The sequence below is a fragment of the Vulpes lagopus genome, chromosome 23 (assembly GCF_018345385.1).
Source record: "Vulpes lagopus strain Blue_001 chromosome 23, ASM1834538v1, whole genome shotgun sequence".
Classification (NCBI taxonomy): Eukaryota; Metazoa; Chordata; class Mammalia; order Carnivora; family Canidae; genus Vulpes; species Vulpes lagopus.
Window position 1 is genome coordinate 18,186,116 of NC_054846.1, and position 7,853 is coordinate 18,193,968.

Consider the following 7,853-nt stretch of genomic DNA (forward strand, 5'->3'; position numbering starts at 1 on the left):
TAATGTCCATCTGCCAGACAGTTCAAAATGTTTTACAAATAACTTTGAGGCTAAAGTTTGAGGCTTTGTGTTCCTGCTAAAATCAGCAGGGGGCTGGATTCTACAGAGAAAAGAGAAGAGGCAAATAAAGACGGAAAGACACAAGAATAGAAGGGATGTTAACAAACAGTAAGGACCTGTCAAAACAAACAGACCGACAGGCAATCCTCTGGACAAAACTCTGAAGTTATCCTCCTAAAGAGGGGCTGCTGACACACCTAAATGTGTTAAACATAAAAGTTAACATGTGAGCCAGCAACTCCACCCCCTAGGTGTACCCCCAAGACAAAGGAAATCATAGGTATGCACAAATGTTCATAATAGCCAAAAAGTGGAATCAACCCTAATGTCAATCAAGTGGTGGGGAGTGGCTAAAGACAATGTCTGTATCCATAGGGCAGAATATTAATCTACTAATGGAATATTAATAGAAAAAAATGAATACTGATGCATGGTACAACACAAGGAACCTTGAAAACACTGTGCTGAGTGAAAGAAGACAGTCACAAAAGACCACATATATTATTCAATTCATGTCAGATGGCCAGAAATCTGTCTCTATAGAGACAGAAAGTAATTAGTTGTTGCCAGAGGCTGGATGGTTGGTGTGGGAGATAGAGTAAGGGTTTCCTTTGGGGATGGTGAAAGTGATTTAAACTTAGATTTTGGTAATCATTGCACAACTCTATACTGAAAATTATTAAACTGTACACTTTAAATGGGTAATTTTCTTTTGATATGTGAAACATCTCGATGACAAAGTTTTTTAAATGGGGGCGGGGCTGCTCCAGAAGTGCCTCTCTTTCCACTTTCTACTCCCAGCCACAAAAACTCTGGTTCAGGGCAGCCCGGGTGGCTCAGCGGTTTAGCACCATCTTCAGCCCAGGGCGTGATCCTGGAGACCTGGGATCGAGTCCCACATTGGGCTCTCTGTGTGGAGCCTGCTTCTCCCTCTGCCTGTGTCTTTGCCTCTCTCTCTCTATCTCATGAATAAGTAAATAAGGTCTTTAAAAAAAATAAAAAAAAAAATAAAAAAACAACCTCTGGTTCATTCACTGTGGCCAGTTCTGAAGATATTTAGATATTTGGAGCAAAACGAGTTGTTTAAAATAATTTTACAACATCACAAAAACATTGTTATTTCTGTCTTAATACACACACACGGTGTTAAAGAGCCAGTGAATATGAATTTTAATTTTTTTAAGATTTTGTTTATTCATAGAGACACACAGAGAGATAGGCAAAGACACAGGCAGAGGGAGAAGCAGGCTTAATTCAATACTCAAAGGTCTATTGTGATCACCAAGAGTGGAAGGGCCTAGTTTAGTTTATTCAATTACATCATGTACTATGCGTGGTAGAGATTATCAGTAACTGTGAAATGCGTGAGAAGTATGGCCAAGTGAAGGGAAACCTTATGGTAAAATGGAAAGTTAGAAATTTAGGGACTCCTAGTCACCTTCACTACTTAGTAGTTGTACCAGCTTAGCAAAGGTAAATTTTCTCTAAATCTCAGGCTTGCCATCCATAGCATGGAGATGATGACTTTGCAACTGCAAGTTGGTTGAGAAGATTTAATAAAATTGTTTTTGTAAAGTCACTGCTGAAAGTTGTAATACTGATGATCAGGAGAAGGAGGGGGTTGGGAAGGTAGGCTGAAAAGAGAGAGGAGGAAGAGGAGATGAAGATTACATTCCATCTGTACTGGAAAAGTGGGGGATGGGGAGGCAGGGGGGGTCTACTCTACTAAAATCACATAAGACAGAATTCAAGGAAAATGATTACGAAAGCAGATACTACTGAGTTCCTAGGTCTCATTTTTGTTCATTCATTCTTCCCACAAATATTTGTAAAGTTTCTATATGAACTATGTACTATGCTAGATTGGTGATACAGCAGGACACTAAACAAACAGTATCTGTCCTTACTGTGCTTTTGTTCTCTGGAGGGAAATTGACACAGTACCCCTCCCCCCAAAAAAAACAAGCAAACAACAACAACAATAACAAAAAGGAAAAAAATACATATACACAAATATATATCTAATTTAAAGTTAAATTGCCATACAGTTAAAGAGTGCATGAGAAATTATAATTGAGGACCTGATGTAAATCAAGAGCAGAGTCAGGAAGATTTAATGAGAAGTGTCATTTAATCAGTGACCAGAAGAATCAGTAAGAATTAATCATTACATAGGGGGCTTTGAGAGCAGAGTAGTCCAGGCAGAGAAGCAGCCTGTGCAAGCCTCTGGAATGGGAGAGAGTCTGGTACATTTGAGAGACAAAAGAGGTCAGGTGGGTGGGGCACCTGGGTGGCTCAGGGGTTGAGCATCTGCCTTTGGCTCAGGTCGCGATCCTGGGGTCCTAGAATTGAGTTCCACATCAGGCTCTGCACAGGGAGCCTGCTTCTCCCTCTGCCTATATCTCTGCCTCTCTGCATGTCTCACAAATAAATAAATAATTTTTTTAAAAAGGGGGGGGAGGAGAGAGAGGTCAGGTGACTGAAGCATACATAGGTGAGAAAAACTGGCTCAAGGCAGCACAGGCCCCTGGCAGGCAGGGGCCAGATGGCACAGAGCCTCATAGACCATATTTAGGATTTTGGATTGTATTGTAATGCTATTGGGAGCCTTTGAAGAATATTCAGCATGATGGTGATGTGATCTGGTTTGTGTTTTCTCTCTAGCTGGTGTGTGGAGAATGGGAGTCTAGAGGGACAACTTTTGGAGTCATCTGGGCAAGAAATGGCATAGCTTTACCCTCTAAGCAGCAATGGAGACAGAAACAGATCAAAATATATTGTAGAGGGAGATTCTGGGAGTTGACAATGGCCTGGATATTAGAAATGAGGAAGGTGTCAAAGATGGCCCCCCAGGCTATTATCATGATAAGTAATGTGGGTGGATATGAACTTTACTAAACATTCAGCAAAGGAATGGAAAGGAAAACATGGGATAAGAAGTCGATGTGGTGGTGCTAATTGATGTTGACTGGGATGGACAAGATGAGTTGCAGTTTCAGACTCACTAAGTTTTAGGTGCCTGGGAGACATTCAAGTATGTATGTCAGGTAAGCATTGTCATGCTTTGCTGAGTGCTTGGATTAGTTAAGTATTTGAAACAATGCAAATTGGTCAGGTTCCAGTCTAGGTAAAGTAGAGGTTAATACAGATGAACCTCTTTATGTTGGTTCTGCTATGTACAATGTTGTCTTCCCTGATGAGTAACAATGTTGCCACCTATAAAGTCAAATGTGGGTTCTACTCAATCTTTGGATATGTTTCAGGCTGAGTCAGTTAGAATTAGGTTCAGACACACTGTAACAGAAAATCCAAAATAACATAGTTTAAATTACTTTCTCATGTAAAAGTCCAGAAGTAAATAGTCTGATATGATTCTACAGTAGCCAGGGAAGCACTGGGCTCCATCCTCAGTTTCACCTCATAATACATGGTGGCTCCCAGAGCTTCCTCTGTGAAGGAAGACGGGAAAGGATAAAAGTGTGCATCATTCCCCGCTCCCCACCAGCTGAGTCAGCATTTTGTTCACCTTCCTGCAGGTCTTAGACATTTCTGCTTTTCATCTCATTAGCCAGAACTTAGTCACATGGCCATACTTCACTCCAAGGGAAAATGGAAAATGTGGTATTTTATCCAAGGACACTGCCACCTAAATGAAACTTGAATTTTCTTACAAAGAGAAAAGGGACAATATAGATTTTGAGCAGGAACCTAGCAATCTCTGCTGCAGGCTGACACCTTATGAGTGAGGTATATAAGTTACAGCTATGGCAAAATGTAAATGATATAAAGAGAAGGAAAGCAAGACAAATCTTTGGGTGTCTTTCAGACTGTATCAGGCTGCTTTCCCTCACAAGTATTAAGGGGGAAATGCCAAAATAATGTAAACAAGAAATTATTGGTTGTATCACTAAAATCCTCCCTGAAGAGAGAGGACAGTCTTCTGTAGATTTATTACGACTTCATTTTTCTGTGATTTTTCTCAGCTCTGCATCAGCCAAGTATTGACTTTAGCTGCTTGGAAGCTTCCTTTGTGAGAATTGAATAGCTTCACCATTTCCAGATTTATTTATAAACAATGTCACTTCCTGCACTAAAAGATGCTCCCCTATCACATCTACTTCAATCTGGGCATCAAACCAGTTGCCATGCTCTATCCCGGTTAAACCTAGAGGCTTCTCCCTCAAATGATGAACTAAGGCAGAGGTGGGGGTGATGCCAAGTAGCCCATCTAGAGGCCACCCTTTGAGGTGGGGTTGACCAATGCAGGTAGGCATCTTGCAATCCATTGAGGGCCAAAATAAAGCAAAAAGGCAGAGAAAGGGCAAATGCCTTCTTTCTTTTTGAGTTGACATGGCCATCCTCTCCTACCCTCAGATATTGGTGCTCCTGGTTCTCCTGCTTCAGACATGGCCTGGGACTTATACCACCAGCTTTCCTGGTTCTTCAGCTTGCAAGTAGAAGACTGTGGGACTTCTCAGTATTGTGTATATATATATCCTTCGAGCTTCATATCTAAGATATGAAGATGCTATACAATAAGTGTGCAAACTAGTAATCTATAAAATATAATGATGAAAGTTGTACAACAATGTAAATATACTTAATCCCACTTACCTGTATGCTTAGAATGGCTAAAATGGTAGACTTTACATTATGTGTGATATACTACAACAAAAATAATACATATATTTATACCACAATAAAAACATACATATTTATGTATTCCATTGGTTGGTTCTGTTTTTCTGGAGAACCCTAAATATACTCTGTATTTTCCAGGGGTGCTGTGGATACATGCGTGTGCTGTGGGGAAACTATTACTCATGCCTCTAATATTGAAAGTACCCACTATATGCCAGGGAGGACCCTAGAACTAAGAAGACAACAGTAAACAAAACAAGCACTTTTGTGAAGGAAATAATTCATGCCCTCATGGATTAATATTCTCCAGTCAGAGAGAGAGAACATATCAAATAATTACAAATATAAATATTAAACAAAACCACTGATAAGTGGTAGGAAAGAGCTGTACATGATACTATATACAAAATGAATTTGGCCTTTTCTGAGATGTAAGTGAGGAATTAACTATAGGGCTGAGTGAAAGCTGATGGATGAGGAGTTAATGGGTACAGGTGAAGAGGATATGATCTAGAGAAGGGAGAAACATGCCCAGTGAAACTTTGGTCAGAGACCTAGTACAAGAAACTGAAAAAGGCTGGGATGTCTCTGTGTTTCTTATGAGTAAATAAATAAAATATTTTTAAAAATATTTTATTTTATTCATAAGAGAGGCAGAGACATAGGCAGGGAGAGAAGTAGGCTCCCTGCGGGGAGCTCCATGCAGAACTCAATCCCAGGATCCTGGGATCACAACCCAAGCCAAAGGCAGACACCCATCCACTGAGCCATCCAGGTGCCCCAATAAATAAAATCTTTGAAAGAAAGAAAGAAAGAAAGAAAGAAAGAAAGAAAGAAAGAAAGAAAGAAAGAAAGAAAGAAAGAGAAAGAAAGAAAAGAAAAGAAGAAAAGAAAAGAAAGAAAAGAAAGAAAAGAAAAGAAAAGAAAAGAAAAGAAAAGAAAAGAAAAGAAAAGAAAAGAAAAGAAAAGAAAAGAAAAAAAGACAGAAAAGGTTTCTGTCTGGGATAATGGATACTGAGTTTCTGTCTGGGATACCACTTATCAGGAAAAAGAAACTGAAAAAGGCTGTCTGGCTCAAGCATCATGGGCTGACCCCTGAAAAGGAAATAAGTACCCATCCATCTGCAACTGCACCAGGCTTAGCTTTTTTCTTCCAGAACAATCAGCATGGGGTTCAGAAACCTTCTAGGATTTCCTGATTGTTTTTAGGGGATGTTCACCTTTTCTAGCACCCTGAGACACAACTTGGAAGAATTTAGACCTCAAGAAAGTACCAGAACTATTCTACTTAAGACAACAAATATTGGGATGCCTGGGTGGCTCATTCATTTAAAGCATCTGACTTCAGCTCAGGTCATGATCTCAGGGTCCTGGGATCCTGCTTTGTGTTGGGCTCCCTCCTCATCGGCGAATCTGTTTCTCCCTCTCCCTCTCCCTCTCACTCTTTCTCTCCCCCTCAGTCTTGCTCTCACTCTGCCCCTCCCGTGCTGGCTTGCTCTCTCTCTCTCTCTCATATAAATAAATAAAATCTCAAAAAAAAAAAAAAAGAGCAAATATTAAGTACCTGGAATGAGCAAGACACTGTGGAAAGTGCTGCAAGAAATACCAAGGTGAGACCATTCCTAGTCTCCAGGCCTCTACAATCTGGTGTACACTAGCCATGGAGAATAAGTGGCATAGGGAAAATTATAAACAAAACACATTGCTGCCTGGTCCAGGCACCCTGGGAGCCTGGCTAAGAAGTGGACATCCCCAGGAAAGTCAGGGTGGAGAAATGGGAAATGGATATGGCAGGGGGGCTATAGGAGGGATTTTCCCAATTCCCTTACATAGAAATTAAAATCTTCTGAAGAAATCTGGGACTCTTCTAACTTTGGAGTTAGAAGAACCTGGCTCAAAAAGATGTGGGTCAAGACACACAACCAGTACCTTCCTCGGGTAGAATGCCCTGTCAGCGAAATCCACTGCTTTTCCTGCCCCTAGATTCGGAGAGACTTGGCATGGAGAAGAGGGAGCTAGGTATATTATATATTATATAATAACATTATAATTATAATATATATAATTACGTTTTATATGCTGACGTATATCAGGAGGCACTCCCCACTGCCCACAGATCTCTCAAACACTGCCCTCCTTTCTATAACATGTGAATCAATTGACCAAAGTAGAGACCTTGTACTTCATTTGATCCAGATAGCAATGAATATTTTTTAAAAGTGTTAGTAGAAGGAAAAAGGAGATCTCTAAAGAGTGTATTTTTCCCAGAACTGCAAATGCCCCTGCTACTACCCAGAGAGAAGTTTCACAGGGTGAACCTCAACTGGGCAATTATCCAGTCACTGGAAAGCCAATCTACAATGATCAGAGCTACACTTCTGAGTCCATCAGCACTTCAGTAAAATAGAAAATGAAAAAGTTTAAATACTCGTGTGTTATCCTTTGACCCGATAATTCCAGACCTGGTAATTTGTCCTAAGAAAATATTTGTTTTTAATGTATGTGCTTAGGACTATTTATTGGAGGATAGAAAACAAAAGGAAGCAATCTAACAACTGGAAAATCGTAAAATAAATCAGTACATATCAACTCAACAGATTCATGAGTACATGGGCTTTAATGCCATTAAAATGATCACTTTTTAAAATATTTCATTTATTTATTTATTTATTTATTTATTTATTTATTTATTTATTTATTCATGAGAGACACAGAGAGGGAGGCAGAGACACAGGCAGAGGCAGAAGCGGGCTCCTTCCAGGGAGCCTGATGCGGAACTCGATCCTGGACCCCGGGATCACGCCCTGAGCCAAAGTCAGATGCTCAACCACTGAGCCACTCAGGCATCCCATGATCACTTTTTTTGCTCTTAGTGGTAGATAATGGCATTTTTGGATGCTTGGATGCTTGGCCTTCATTCCCACTTCCCAAAAGCACCCTGAGTTTCACCTTGGTAATTATTTTCCCACATAGCACGAAGTCTTGGTAAAATTCATGTGCCTGCCTCACACTAGGGAATCCAAAGAGATCCCTGGAGATTCCTTCTGCTAATCCTTCCTCTCAGATCTGCCACTGCCAAGGGCAGGACACATGCCCTAAGCTCAGCCAACCAGACTCTTTTTCCCAGGACTTTGACTCTAAAGCATAGCAAA

The 7,853-nt window shown here is 40.4% G+C and overlaps 1 long non-coding RNA gene across 1 annotated transcript; it reads left to right on the forward strand.

Annotated features, from left to right (window-relative positions):
- The first annotated feature begins 2,269 nt into the window (after positions 1–2,269).
- On the forward strand, positions 2,270–4,782 carry LOC121481071. Its single transcript, XR_005985181.1, has 2 exons — positions 2,270–2,328; positions 4,435–4,782. It is a non-coding gene; the product is annotated as an uncharacterized LOC121481071 (long non-coding RNA).
- Positions 4,783–7,853: the final 3,071 nt, after the last annotated feature.